Source organism: Cryptomeria japonica, chromosome 8 (genome assembly GCF_030272615.1).
Source record: "Cryptomeria japonica chromosome 8, Sugi_1.0, whole genome shotgun sequence".
Taxonomy (NCBI): domain Eukaryota; kingdom Viridiplantae; phylum Streptophyta; class Pinopsida; order Cupressales; family Cupressaceae; genus Cryptomeria; species Cryptomeria japonica.
Window position 1 is genome coordinate 554,020,993 of NC_081412.1, and position 14,095 is coordinate 554,035,087.

The 14,095-nt window shown below is 35.8% G+C and overlaps 1 pseudogene; it reads left to right on the forward strand.

Moving 5' to 3' along the window:
* The first annotated feature begins 10,893 nt into the window (after positions 1 to 10,893).
* On the forward strand, positions 10,894 to 11,973 carry LOC131067063 (putative G-type lectin S-receptor-like serine/threonine-protein kinase At1g61610; annotated as a pseudogene).
* The last annotated feature ends 2,122 nt before the right edge of the window (positions 11,974 to 14,095 follow it).

Below are 14,095 nucleotides of genomic sequence, written 5' to 3' on the forward strand. Positions count from 1 at the left end.
AAATTTATCATGTACTACTATGTAGTCAAATTGAGACATTTCATTAAAAATAAACCCAAAACAAAATACAAATTAACATAATTATAAAATTTTACCATTAAAATAATCAAAACAAATAATATAACACAAAATAAATTGCTTAATATGCATATTTAATTTTGGATTGGCTGTCTATGTTTGTATGTAAATTGCTTAGTACGCATATTTAATTTTGAATTGGCTGTCTATGTTTATAACTATGAAGGAAGGAAAGTGCAACGCATTTTCCCAACGAGGTAATGTTTTTGTCCAATTCAACCCTCTCCGTTATTTAGCTTCTACTAGTGTTGTGGAGAAACTGAAAGGGATTCACAAATTGTAAAGATATCTGCTTTTAAATGCAACTGACTATGTGGACTGTAAAAATGTTTTATTTCTGTTGGCCTGAATCTCATTTACAGCATTAGCAATGATAAAGTGAGGCACCCACTTCGAAGCAAGGTATGGTAATAAGGCAATGCAATCCTTTCAAGAATATTGAACTATGCTTTCCTATGTTGTTTTGCCCTTCATCTTTAAGAATTTTGCTTTTGCTTGTTAAAATTTTGGTGATTGAATTAGGTATGTGTACTTCGCTTAGTTGCTTTGTATAATTTTTAAAATTGGGATTTACACTACACAAAAATCGGTGTAATTATGATAATCTAAAAGATCTTCTCTTAGATGCTTTCTACAGCATTATATTGTTGGCTTTTACCATTATAGAAATTGGTCTAATTTGTAAGGTTTATTAATTCAAATTAAAGAAATAACAAATTAGAATATGGCTACTAAATCGGTAAACATTTATTACAGCTTATCCAAGTCTAGTTTAACAAGGTTTAGAGGCAACTTATAGGTATTATATGCAACATAAATTGACTTGTTTAAAACAATTAGTGTGAAATTGTGAGACTTTGATGTAAAATCTTAAACTTCTAAATTTTATTTTTATATTTATCTTTTTCATGTTAGTTTAAAAACGAGCAGAGAAAACACATAATAATGAACAGAAAACAGCAGAAAGAATAATAGACACAACAAAGAACTCAAGACACAAGATTAACGTGGTTCACCACTAAGTGGCTGCGTCCACCAGAAATGCAGGGAGTTCTTCTATTAATGAATAATGCAAATACATAGTACGTCATGTATGGGCTGCACACAGCCATTTATATAAACATATCAAATATGAAATGAAGAGTCTTCTGGGGAAGACAAACAACCATGTGAATGTTGGGCTTCATATACCCAACAATCTCCCTCGTGAAGTCCAACTGGCACAGCCTGTAACATTCCCTGCATCTCCATTCCAAGGCTCATACTACAACCAGCTCTTGAGAAGATTTTAATATCACCAAACTCTGTTCAAGAACAGTGCAAATTAATCTTCTCCAAGTCAGATCAGAGTTAAAAACATATTCTCTAACTACTTCATCTAGTAATCCATAATCAGGGACACTACTATCTGTTGATGCATAATACACTCCTCCATCAAAGTCTCTTGCTATTGTGCTCCCCCGTAATAGAATATCTAGATCACCATTATCATATTTTAATTCCCGAATATAAAACTTTCGTATAGGTGTGAATAGCCTACAAACGTCACTCCCAATTCTCACGATTGCCTCACTGAATGAATTTGTTGTATTTTGTGCAGAAACTTGTGCAGTACCTGCAATCAATGCATTCCACTCTGCCTCCACTGCTGCAATCCGCAACAATAAATCATCACTTTTGCAATCTGCTTGTTCTTCTTCACTCGCTAGATTTGAGACTACATCCTCCTCACCCCGGGAGGCATCCTCCTCATCTTGGAAGGGAAACAAACCAATCTCTTCTTCGATTATTGTACCCATTAATCTATATTGAAGATTAAAATTTCCAAAAAGTGCAAAATACACACTTTCAGCAGAGTCTCTTGCTCCTGCTTCTTTGCTCCCCCGCAACAGAAAATCATTAAAAACATTTAGTGTCACCTGCACATGCTCTAGCCACATCATCTTCATGTGTTCCTCCACATTACTGCCATGTCCATGCATCTGCCCATCCATGTTATCAAATGATGGTAAATACGAAATGACTTGCTCATGGGTCACCCACATTCTCCCTGCAACGCACACAACCGCTATATTGTCAAAATCATTGTGGTCTAACAGAGCCGTTATAATAAAATTGTCCGCTAGACCAAAATTCGTTACATTCTTGAAATCCTTATCCACCTCAGTCCCTTTTGCCAACCCAGGAATTACACCACCTCGGCGTTTGGTTAACTCATGATTGGTCTTCGACCACCGGGGCACATTCATAGGTGCAGATTGGTAGTACTTGTGTGCGAAGACCGAATACTTGTAGGAGATGGGTGCAGCCCCATGGCAGACTGCACAGGTAGAGTTGCCCTTGTTCAAGTGCCAGACTTCCGGAAACGCCTCATTTTCTTGAGGCCCCATCCAGACGGCAAGCATTATGTCACCCTTTCGGTTGTCAAGCTTGTACCATTGTGGTGTTAGGGGACTATCCAATGGCACCTGGGGAAATTTTGTCTTGGCTGTATTTTGGTGTTCAACTGCCTGAGACTTCGATGCAAGAAAGCTAGGTATCTGTTGGGGCCCGTAAGTGCTAAGCTTTTGATCCTCCTCCATCATCTATTGCTGGGGCCCATAACGTCGGGTCATGAGCATCTGATTCCCCATCTGCACCTTACTGTGCACCTCCAGGTAACGGCCCTTATCAGAGACAACGCGACCCACAAAGTCATCATTAGTCAAAACAATCACCACCCCTTTCTCTATCAATGCCACCACATTATTCAGATGGGTCGCCATGGACATGGAGGAGTTGGAATTGTTGTGTGCAGATGAGTCCTTCATCTCGATATGCTCCACACAATGGTTGATCCCAATAATGGGCTTCTCTCCGAGAACCTTCTGCTCCACCGTCGATATGCACGTTGAATCCTCCTCCGTTATCACCAAAATTGTGCTTTCGGTAATCTTCCCCGTAGTCACATAGCTCCTAAATATAGAGAAAAATATTTCTACAGGATCTGTCGTTGAATCTGGTAAATATGGCTTCAATCGGGATCTGGCCTTTTGCAGGTTTCGCGGTGGACAAAGTGGTGCCACTGGTAATTTCTCCTCCCCCAAATTCAAGTAGTGTTTGGTTGTCTCGGGCTTGGATTCCCACCCGAATGGAACCACCCCATAGGCCACATAATACAGAGCTCTGGAAGAGCACCCTAATGTCGATTCATCTTCCCTTTCAATTGTATTATCCCCTTTTTGAGAAACTATCTCTTCTACTAACGAGTCATTATAGGATGGAGAAACACAGGCGGGAAATGAAGAAATGGTGGGAAGCATGTATCTTGAGGTCTCTTCCCGACTTCTGACCTTCCTTAACAGCATCTCTTGGTCTCCTTTGTTCTCCAGCGAACTCTCCGTCCATAAATCAGAAACTGATTCTTCTAACACCGCCTTGTAAGTGGTTCCAACGCTTCCTTTTCCCAACACCTTTGCAAAAGCACGAAGTAGATTTTCTAAATCGAAAGTCCTCTTTGGCTCTTCGATTTCCACAGCCATGACGGACACTTCAAGAGCAAGGGTGATCTCTGTCTTAAAACAATCCAGACTCACCACGCCATTATCGTCCGCCACCATGGGCTTGAGTTTGGTAGAGAGAGAACCAGAATTGTCAGGGATAGAGAGAACGGCTTTGGAATCTCCGCAATCATTCTCCTCCAGAGTGAATAGGCAGTCATAAACGCCTAGCTCCACCATATCATCACAATAAAACCCAGCTCCTAGGTTCGAAGCCGTGGGAGAGGAGCCGCTTCGATAACTATACCCAGCACCAACGGGCTTCATGTCAAAAAGCTTTTTGATATTTCTTGCAGAAGCTTGTGCACTACATGCAGTCAATGCATTCCACTTTGCCTCTACTTCTGCAATTTTCATCAATAAATCATCACTCTCGTTTTGAAATGAAATTTCCTCAAAGACATTATCCTTAGTCTTTCCGAAGTCTTTTGGATCTTGCGCAGCCTTGAGCCAGAGGCTCTCTCCCGCCTCCGTGAGCTCTATAATCCCTGCACTTCTGGGATATTCAATCTCCAGGCACCCCGAATCCTCTTGTGGATTCTTTCCACCAATGAAAGGCTTTCCTATCAATAAGGCATACGTTTTTGTGAGGAAAGAGTCCTCAGTTAGGAGCTTCCCATCACTTTCCTCTTGCTGAAATATGGTCTCTTCAGAAAAATCCCATTCTTTCTCAAAGTCATCTTTTGCAATATTCATGATGCGACACAAAACCATCAACTTCTGGTCCATAAAAATCAGTTTGTCAGTGAGTAGGAGATTCTCTTCCTTCAACCTCATAAATTTTTCTTTTTCATAATCCTCTTGAATCTTGGTCTCAACCTCATCAACTTCATCCTCACTTGCTTCAGCATCCTCCTCTTCAGCATCCTCTTCTTTAGTCGAATCAAGAAAATCTTCAAACAATGAATACTTCAAACCCTCTTCATCTTCAGCCGAAGTCTCCTCATTTTTCCAGCCATCCCACCAATGAACATGGCGTTTTGTTTTAACTTTGGCTTGCACAATTTTACTCTCCACCGAATCTAAATTTGCAAGAAAATTTTCGATGACTGAATCAGTGTCTTCATCTTTTAGCTGTCTTTTAGCCTTCTCGAGAAACCAACAATTTCTTTTTACGTGGCCTCGCTTGCCACAATACCAGTAACTAATTTCTCTAACTTCAAACTTCTGCATCTTCTCGAGAATTTTCAATCCTTTATCTATCTATCTTTCCATCTCTGCTCAATCACTTCACCTAAGATCTGATACCAATTATTAGTTTAAAAACGAGCAGAGAAAACACATAATAATGAACAGAAAACAGCAGAAAGAATAATAGACACAACAAAGAACTCAAGACACAAGATTAACGTGGTTCACCACTAAGTGGCTATGTCCACCAGAAACTCAGGGAGTTCTTCTATTAATGAATAATGCAAATACACAGTATGTCATGTATGGGCTGCACACAGCCATTTATATAAACATATCAAATATGAAATGAAGAGTCTTCTGGGGAAGACAAACAACCATGCGACTGTTGGGCTTCATATACCCAACATTCCATATAGACTAATGATATTTACACATTCTTTATCAATTCTGGAGCAGGCTGCAATGGATGATTCTAGAGGAGTTGAAGTAGTTACAGTAATAATTTGTAAGTAATCATAGGTTTCTAATCAAAATTATTATTTTTAATAATTGATAAATATTTTTTAATTAGAATTATGAATGTAATAGAAATGATTTTTTTTCAAAAAATCCACACCCTTTACATGAAACCAATAGAACCGCGGCTCCCAAAATTGCTTACTACACAATCTAAATTGTTTCTTGTGTGAACGAATTATAGAAGCATTTGGCAATAATGTTAGTTTATTATTTTTATTTTCCTGTGTTGCAGTTGTAGTTGTTAAGAACTGATGCTGCTTGAGCATGCAGCCCCATGCATGCCTATATTCTTTGCATCCACCGCTATGCTGGCTCAGTCCAAGCTCCACCGCCAAACTCTAGCATGCATGCACGTAGCTAAATTTATGAGGATCAAATATTATTTTAGTTTAGTTAATATTTGTTATTGCTCAATCAAATAAAACATGTTGTGCATGCAGTTAGTTTTTTTTAGGAAAGCTGATCGAATAAGATCTAGGAATAATGCCTGTAATAAGTTCTTGTTTGTAGCAGTAAACTCCAGTTTGCTTTTTCCCACCGTAGAGGTTGTAATGCTACAGATTATGCATGTATTTTAGTGAATAGTAGTCTAAATTAAGATAGTGTGGATTGATTTTTTGAAAGGTTGTGAACTCATTAAATAGCCAGCCTCTTTGTAATGTTTTGAGCTGCAATAATAAGAGTATGTTGCTGTAATAAAATTCTGTGTGTGGTTCTGAAACAGGGGCACTTCTGATTTATTTATTTTGGATTGTGTTATCTATATTTTTGCAATAAGATAATTGTTGTTATATGTTTCTTTCGGCCATTTCAAATTCTACAAGTGGTATCAGAGTAGGTAAAATTGTTTTGGGTTAAAGTTTTATTGTTGGAATTTCGCCAAAGTTAATCATGTCAAATTCTAACAATATGCCTGTTCTAGAATTTGATGGGAATGATTATGATTATTGGTGCATTAAGATACTGACCTTTTTGATTGGAAAAGATTTGTGGGAGATTATTGAATCAGGTTATGAGGAGCCAGCTGATTAGAATGCCCTTACAGCCAATGAAAGAACAACAAGAAAGGAAGCACGAAAAAAGAATGCTCAAGCTTTGTTTCACATTCAGATAGCTCTTGATAAGAGCTTATTTCCAAGAATATCAGGAGCAACAACAACCAAAGATGCCTAGAAGACTCTACAAGAAGCTTACCAGGGTAGTGATCAAGTTAAAGTGGCCAAGCTTCAAACATTGAAGCGAGAGTTTGAGAATTTGAAGATGCAAGAAGCTGAAAGTATAAGTGATTATTGTGTTAGAGTCAAAGATGTGGTCAATAAAATGGCTACACTTGGGGAAATTGTAAGCAATGAAGTTTTGATAAAAAAAGTGTTGAGATCTTTGACACCCAGATGGAATCATGTAGCAATAAACATAGAAGAAAGCAAGGATTTGACAAAACTACAGTTTGATCAACTGGTTGGATCCTTGATGTCTCATGAAGAAAGATTGAAAGATTCTTTTGAAGGTGTAGAGAAAGCGTTTTCCTCTAAATTCCTAATCACAAAAAATAAAGATGCAAGCAACAGTAGTGCCAAAATCAATCAAGGCCAAGGTAAAGGGAAAAGCCAAAATTATTCAAGAGGTAGAGGTAGAGGTGGCTTAAGAGGAAGAGGTGGTTTCAGAGGAAGAGGTAGAGGCAGATTTGATAAGAGAACTGTTCAATGTTACCATTGTAACAGGTATGACCACTTTGAAAGAGAATGTAGATTGAAAGAAGGTAAAAGTGCTAACTATGCTCAGGAAAGTAGTGACAATCCTCCTGATCACTTATTTTTATCTTATGCCAAGGGTGAAAATACTAGTAAAGATGTTTGGTACCTAGATTCTGGATGCTCTAATCATATGACAGGAAATGAGAAGTTGTTCTCAACAAAGGATGGAAGTTTCAAATCCAAGATCCAACTTGGTGATGATAAATTATTGGAGGTTGCTGCCAAAGGAGCTATGGAGGTCCAAACAAAAGAAGGTATAAAAAGTATTCATGATATTTATTATACTCCACAATTGAAGCACAATTTGTTAAGTGTTGGGCAACTATGTGAGAAAAACTATAGTAGTCTTTGAGAATAAGACTTGTACTATCTATGATAAGAATAAGGATAATAGGGTGATCACTGTTGTTCCTATGACAGGAAATAGGATGTTCCCCTTGAGGTTTGGTGAACATAACAATAGTTTGGCAAATATGGCATATGAGGATTCAAGTTGGCTATGACATCACAGGTATGTGTATTTAAATTTTCATAGTTTGAAGTTTCTAACCTCGCATGCATTAGTTTTTGGTTTGCTCAAGGTTGAGGAACACAAGGAGGTTTGTGAAGGTTGTGCTAAAGGAAAGCATGCAAGAGAAAAGTTTCCAAAGGGCAATGCATGGAGGGCTAATCACCCACTTTAGCTTGTTCATTCAAATATATGTGGTCCTATGCAGACTAAGAGTTTGGGTAAGTCATCATATTTCATCACTTTTATTGATGATTACTCATGAAATTGTTGGGTATATTTTTTGAAGGCCAAAGATGAAGCCTTGGATACATTCAAGAAGTATAAAGCCCTTGTCAAAAATGAGAAAGGGTGAAAGATCAAATGTTTAAGGACTGATCATGGAGGAGAGTTTTTCTCAAAGGCTTTCCAAAGTTATTGTGATTTTAATGGCATCAAGAGGCAACTTACTACTGTATACACACCTCAACAGAATGGAGTAGCTGAAAGGAAGAATCATACTATGGTTGAAATGGCAAGGTGTATGTTACAAACCAAGGGATTGAGCAATTCTTATTGGGGAGATGCAGTTGCTACAATGGTGTACATCCTCAACCGTAGCCCCACCAGTGTACTAGAAAAAATGACTCCTTATGAAGTTTGGTATGGCAAAAGGCCTAATGTTAATCATTTCAAAGTTTTTGGTTGTTTGTCTTAAGTGCATGTACCTGATCAGAATAGATAGAAGCTAGATGCAAAGAGTGAGTCATGTATTTTTATTGGGTATAATGAGAAAAGTAAGGCTTATAGATTGTATAATCCCCTCACTAACAAGCTTATTGTCTCAAGAGATGTGATTTTTGATGAAGGGGGAGTTTATGGTCATCAAAAAGGCCATGTTGAGAAGCAAAAATCTATTTTGAATGATGATATAATTGCTGATATTAATCATGAGCAGCCAACTAATGTTTTTGTATCTAGTGGTTTAACCCCACCAAGCAACCCTTCATCAAGTTCTTTAGTACCAAGTTCAAGTCCAACTTCTTCTCCAAGTTCTACAAGGAAGGTAAGGAGATTGAGTGATATCTACTAGAGGAGTGGAAATCAAGTACATGAAGAAAACCCAATAGGTGAGATAGTGAATTTTGCTTTATTAGCCAAGGCTGATTTTGAACCATCATGTTTTGAAGATGCATGTACTAATGAGGTTTGGGTGAAAGCCATGGAAGAAGAGATAGATTCCATTCACAGGAATGAGACTTGGGAGTTAACAGAACTTCCACATGACAAAAAAAGGATTGGTACCAAATGGGTCTACAAGACCAAGTTTAACAGTGATGGGAGTGTTGAAAGACACAAGGCAAGATTAGTTGCTAAAGCCTTCACACAAAAGTATGAAATTGATTATGAAGAGACATTTGCACCAGTAGAAAGACAAGAGACCATAAGAATGTTGATTTCATTAGGAGCTCAGAAGAAGTGGAGCATACATCATATGGACGTGAAAAGTGCCTTCTTGAATGGGTACTTAGAAGAAAAAGTATATGTGGAGCAGCCACAAGGTTTTGAAGTGAAAGGAAAAGAGAATCTTGTTTATAGGTTGAAGAAGGCTTTGTATGTCCTCAAGCAAGCACCAAGAGCATGGCATGCTAGGATTGATGGATACTTTCAGGAGAATGGCTTCCAGAGAAGTAAGAGTGATCCTACCCTTTACTAAAAATAGGAAGGTACTGATATTCTCATCATAGGTTTGTATGTTGATGATCTTTTGTATATGGGTAGTAGTTCTAAGATGAAAGATGAATTCAAAGGTGCTATGATGAAATAATTTGAGATGAAAGATCTTGGTCTGATGAAATATTTTCTAGGAATGGAGGTTTATGAAAGTAAGGATGAGATTTTCATTTGTCAAACAAAGTATGCACAGGATATGCTGAAGAAATTTAATATGACTGATTGTAACCCTGCCTCCACTCCAAGTGCTCATGGAGTTTTTCTATGTAGAGATGATGGTGCTGATTTAGTTGATGAGACAACTTATAGAAGTATTGTGGGGAGCTTGATGTTTCTAATCCACATGAGGTTTGATATTGCCTATTCAGTTTCACTTGTTTCAAGGTATATGAAAAATCCATCTGAAATACATATGAAGGAAGCCAAGAGGATTTTGGGGTATGTGAAAGGGAATTTAAGTTTTGGTATTCATTACTACTTTTTTGAAAAGTTCAATCTTGTAGGCTTTAGTGATTCAGATTGGGGAGGTAGTATGGATGATTGTAAATCTACATTTGGAAATTGTTTTTCTTTTGGTTCTGGATTAATTACTTGGAGCTCAAAAAAACAAAGCATTGTTGCCCTCTCATCTATAGAAGCAGAGTATGTTGCAATTACCTTAGCAGGTACACAAGCTCTTTGGCTCAGAAAAGTTTTGGAAGAAATTGGAGAAAAGCAAATTCAGCCTACAGTGATATATTGTGACAATGTGAGTGCCATCAAGTTAGCAAAGAATCCGGTTCATCACAACAAGACAAAGCATTTTGATATGAAATATCACTTCATACAAGATTTGGTAGAGAAGAAGGACGTTGAATTGAAGCACATCAACACCCAAGATCAGCTAGCAGATATATTCACCAAGGCAGTTGCAAAAGCTCAGTTTTTGATACTACGAGATAAGATAGTAAGCTCTCTCAGCATCAAGGGGGAGTATGTTAAGAACTGATGTTGCTTGAGCATGTAGCCCCATGCATACCTATATTCTTTGCATCCACCGCTATGCTGGCTCAGTCCAAGCTCCACCACCAAACTCTAGCATGCATGCACGTAGCTAAATTTATGAGGATCGAATATTATTTTAGTTTAGTTAATATTTATTATTACTCAATCAAATAAAACATGCAGTGCATGCAGTTAGTTTTTTTTTAGGATACCTGATCAAATAAGATCTAGGAATAATGCATGTAATAAGTTCTTGTTTGTAGCAGTAAACTCCAGTTTGCTTTTTCCCACTATAGAGGTTGTAATGCTACTGATTATGCATGTAGTTTAGTGAATAGTAGTCTAAATTAAGATAGTGTGGATTGAGTTTTTGAAATGTTGTGAACTCATTAAATAGCTAGCCTCTTTGTAATGTTTTGAGTTGCAATAATAAGAGTATGCTGCTGTAATAAAATTTTGTGTGCAGTTCAGAAATAGGGGTAGTTCTGATTTATTTATTTTGGATTGTGTTGTCTATATTTCTGCAATAAGATAATTGTTGTTATATGTTTCTTTCTGTCATAATTATCTTGGTTTATCAGCTGGCTTAAAGAATAGGGCCATTTCAGATTTTATAGTAGTATCATGTATATTCTTCACTGTATACTAGATCGTGACCAGGTTCATGTTCAAATGTAAGAAAAAACATAAAGGAACTACTCCTTATAAAACAACTCAAATAGATGGGACTGCAGGAGGAGGAAGAATTGTAGTGACTCCTACAGGTCTCTCCTCCAACCAGGAACTGGTGCCTACACAAATTCATACAAATCTCACAGTTGATCAAATAGTTTACATCAAAAACTATTGCCATTAGTCTCATAAAATTGGAGAAGGAAGCTTTGCACAGGTTTATAGAGGGGTCTTCCAAGGTAAAGATTTGGCAATAAAGGAAATAGAACACATATCCCCTGACACCAAATTATGGGTGGAGAATGAAGTTGAACTTTTGCACGGAAAGGAGCACATTAACATAAACAAACTATATGCTTGGTGTATAGAAGAAAATATATCCTACTTGGCCTACATGAACATAGATGGATGTTCTCTGGATGACTATTTGGGAGGAAATTGTAAAGGGTTTTCCTATAGCTGGAAGAAGAGCCTTAAAATGACGATGGGTATAGCCAAGGGAATTGAATTTTTACACCTTAATACAATCATTCATGTCGATATCAAGCCACAAAACATTATGGTGGATACTAAGGATAATGAAGCAAAGTTGGTTGATTTTGGGTTTTCTAGGCATGTAGATTGGGATGGCACACATAGGTCAACTGATAAAATAATAGGTACCAAAGGCTATTGAGCTCCAGAGTATTACTGCAATAGCAAGCTCTCTTATAAACATGATTTTTATAGTTTTGGAATTGTTGTGTTAGAGATGAAAATAGGGCAAAGGCATGTTGATCAAGCACGAAGTTCCAGCTAGTTCCATATTCCAGGATACGTAAGGCACATGATAGAGAAGAATTGTTTTGAAGAAGCTGTAGATGCTAAACTTAAACAGGATGGGTGGGACACTTTTGCTGTAGAAGAAGCCTTCACCATTGCAAACATAGCCCTCATATGTGCTCACCTTGATAAGGCCGAGAGACCTGATATGGGTCTTGTGCTCACTGAACTCACTTCGATGATTAGCAGAGCCCACAATCATATTAATCTTGGACAGGAAGAAGAAGAGATTGCAATTGTATTGTCCTGATGAAACTAGTACATGTGCAGGGTTTCTGGCCACTTTTGGATTCCCTAGTTGTTTGTTTACTGCAAAATTTTGAGTTTATAATTGAAAATGTTAAATAGTGAAATATTTTCCATGGATTAGAAATTTGGAGCCAAATATTATAATCTCTATGACTTGTCTTTACCTATGGCATCTATATTTCTTGTTTTTGATTATTAGTACTTGTCGTTACGCAAATACTATTGTAATGAGTTTTTCTTTTTTACAGTTAACTAGTTATTAAAAAATTTAATTTGAACCTATTTTCTAAAGTTACTTGTGCAATTTTTAAGTTTACATATTATAAAATTTATTTTTTTGTATCCTGATTGGCCAATACAACTTTTGTTGTTATAAGCAGATTTTTTGGAAATCTAAAACAAATAATGTTCTAAAAAAAATAATGTTCGTGACAACCATTTAGGTAGGAATATAGGTACTAGTCCATCAATTGAAGCTGCTTCCAAAGGATTCCCCATAAAACAAAAATTTATAATATAAAAATTTGTCAATTAAAGCATATCACAATGAGGGCAACTAGATTGATCATTCATTTTTTCTGGTAGCTCAATACCTAAGCATATCAGTAGTTTGGTATTAAATATTTAGATTAATTAGTTTTATTGATTTTTTTATAAAAAATATTATCATATAAAATTTATTTTATTTAATTAATATACATAAAAAACTAAAAAGTCATGACAATTAATCTTGAACTATGATCTATTAGGAATTATATTTTATTTTTTTAATATATATAATTTATCATATATTTATAATATTAAATAAAAAATTCATATTGAAAATTTACTTGATAACAAAATATACTTCTACTTCATCCAATTTACATATTATATTTCTAAATTAAGTAATTACAAATAATCTCTTTTTAATGAAGAGATCATATGCTAAAATCAAATTAAAGTACACAACCATTTGACATAGAATTACATCAACAAAGATGTGAAACAAGTAAACAACTAAGTTAAGTAATGAAAAATAATGCCTTTTTAATTATTAGTATATTTGAATATATAAAAATTATAGTCTATTATATATCAATGGTGTTGTGACACAAGTTTATAGTTTAATTTTTTTTTCATTATATTGTATTTATTATTAAATGATATAATCAAAATTAAAAACAAGGCAAGTACTAGCCACTATGTGGCACTTGTTTATTTATTATACTTCTTCAGCCCTATAAATTAATTTTGAATCATTATGTGTTTCGAGTAAACTACTACATTGTTCATAGTTTATTATTTTAATAAGAGAACAAAGCAGGAGAATAAAGCATAAAGAAATACATAGAAAATAGAGGAATTTGATACAATATTTTATTGATCAAGTAATATATAGTCATAGTCATAGTCATAGTCACAGTCAAAGTCAGAGTCAAAGTCAAGACAAACAACTTTTCTAGATATTTGCTAAATAGACTGACATAAAAAAATTGTAGACTGACTGGTAATTGGAAATGATGGACAACACATGTAAGTAAATAGACAGATAAATGAACTTTTTGATAGCTATCTAGATCTGTGGGACTAAACTTAAGCTAGTTATTATTTGTGATTAAAACTCTTTGACATACATACTAATTCTATTACGACTTATTCTAACACTTCTCCTTGAAGGAACAATAGAATTTTGATTGACCTCTAACACATCTTTACAAATTGCAATTTTTTTTTCGAATGACTTATTAATTACATCAGACATATTGTCATTGGTGTTACAATATTGTAGCTCAATCTCTTTTGAATGAACCTTTTCTCTTATGGAATGATATTGATTTTCAATTTTTTTTTAATCATATATGATAAATTGGATTGTTTGCAACCTTAATTGTCTCGCCTAATTGCAGTTGACCCTTCTTGCTTTTGTCCCATATCTTCAAGAATTTGATTTAGCCAAATTGTTTCAGAGGTACCACTGCACAATGCTTTGTACTCAGCTTTAGTAGATGACAAGTTAGTAGTTTGCTGCTTTTTGCTGCTCCAAGAAACAACACCTAATCCTATGTTGAATGCATAGCTAGTTGTTGACTTACGATCATCTAGATCAACTGCCCAATTAGAATCTAAAAAACCTATCAACT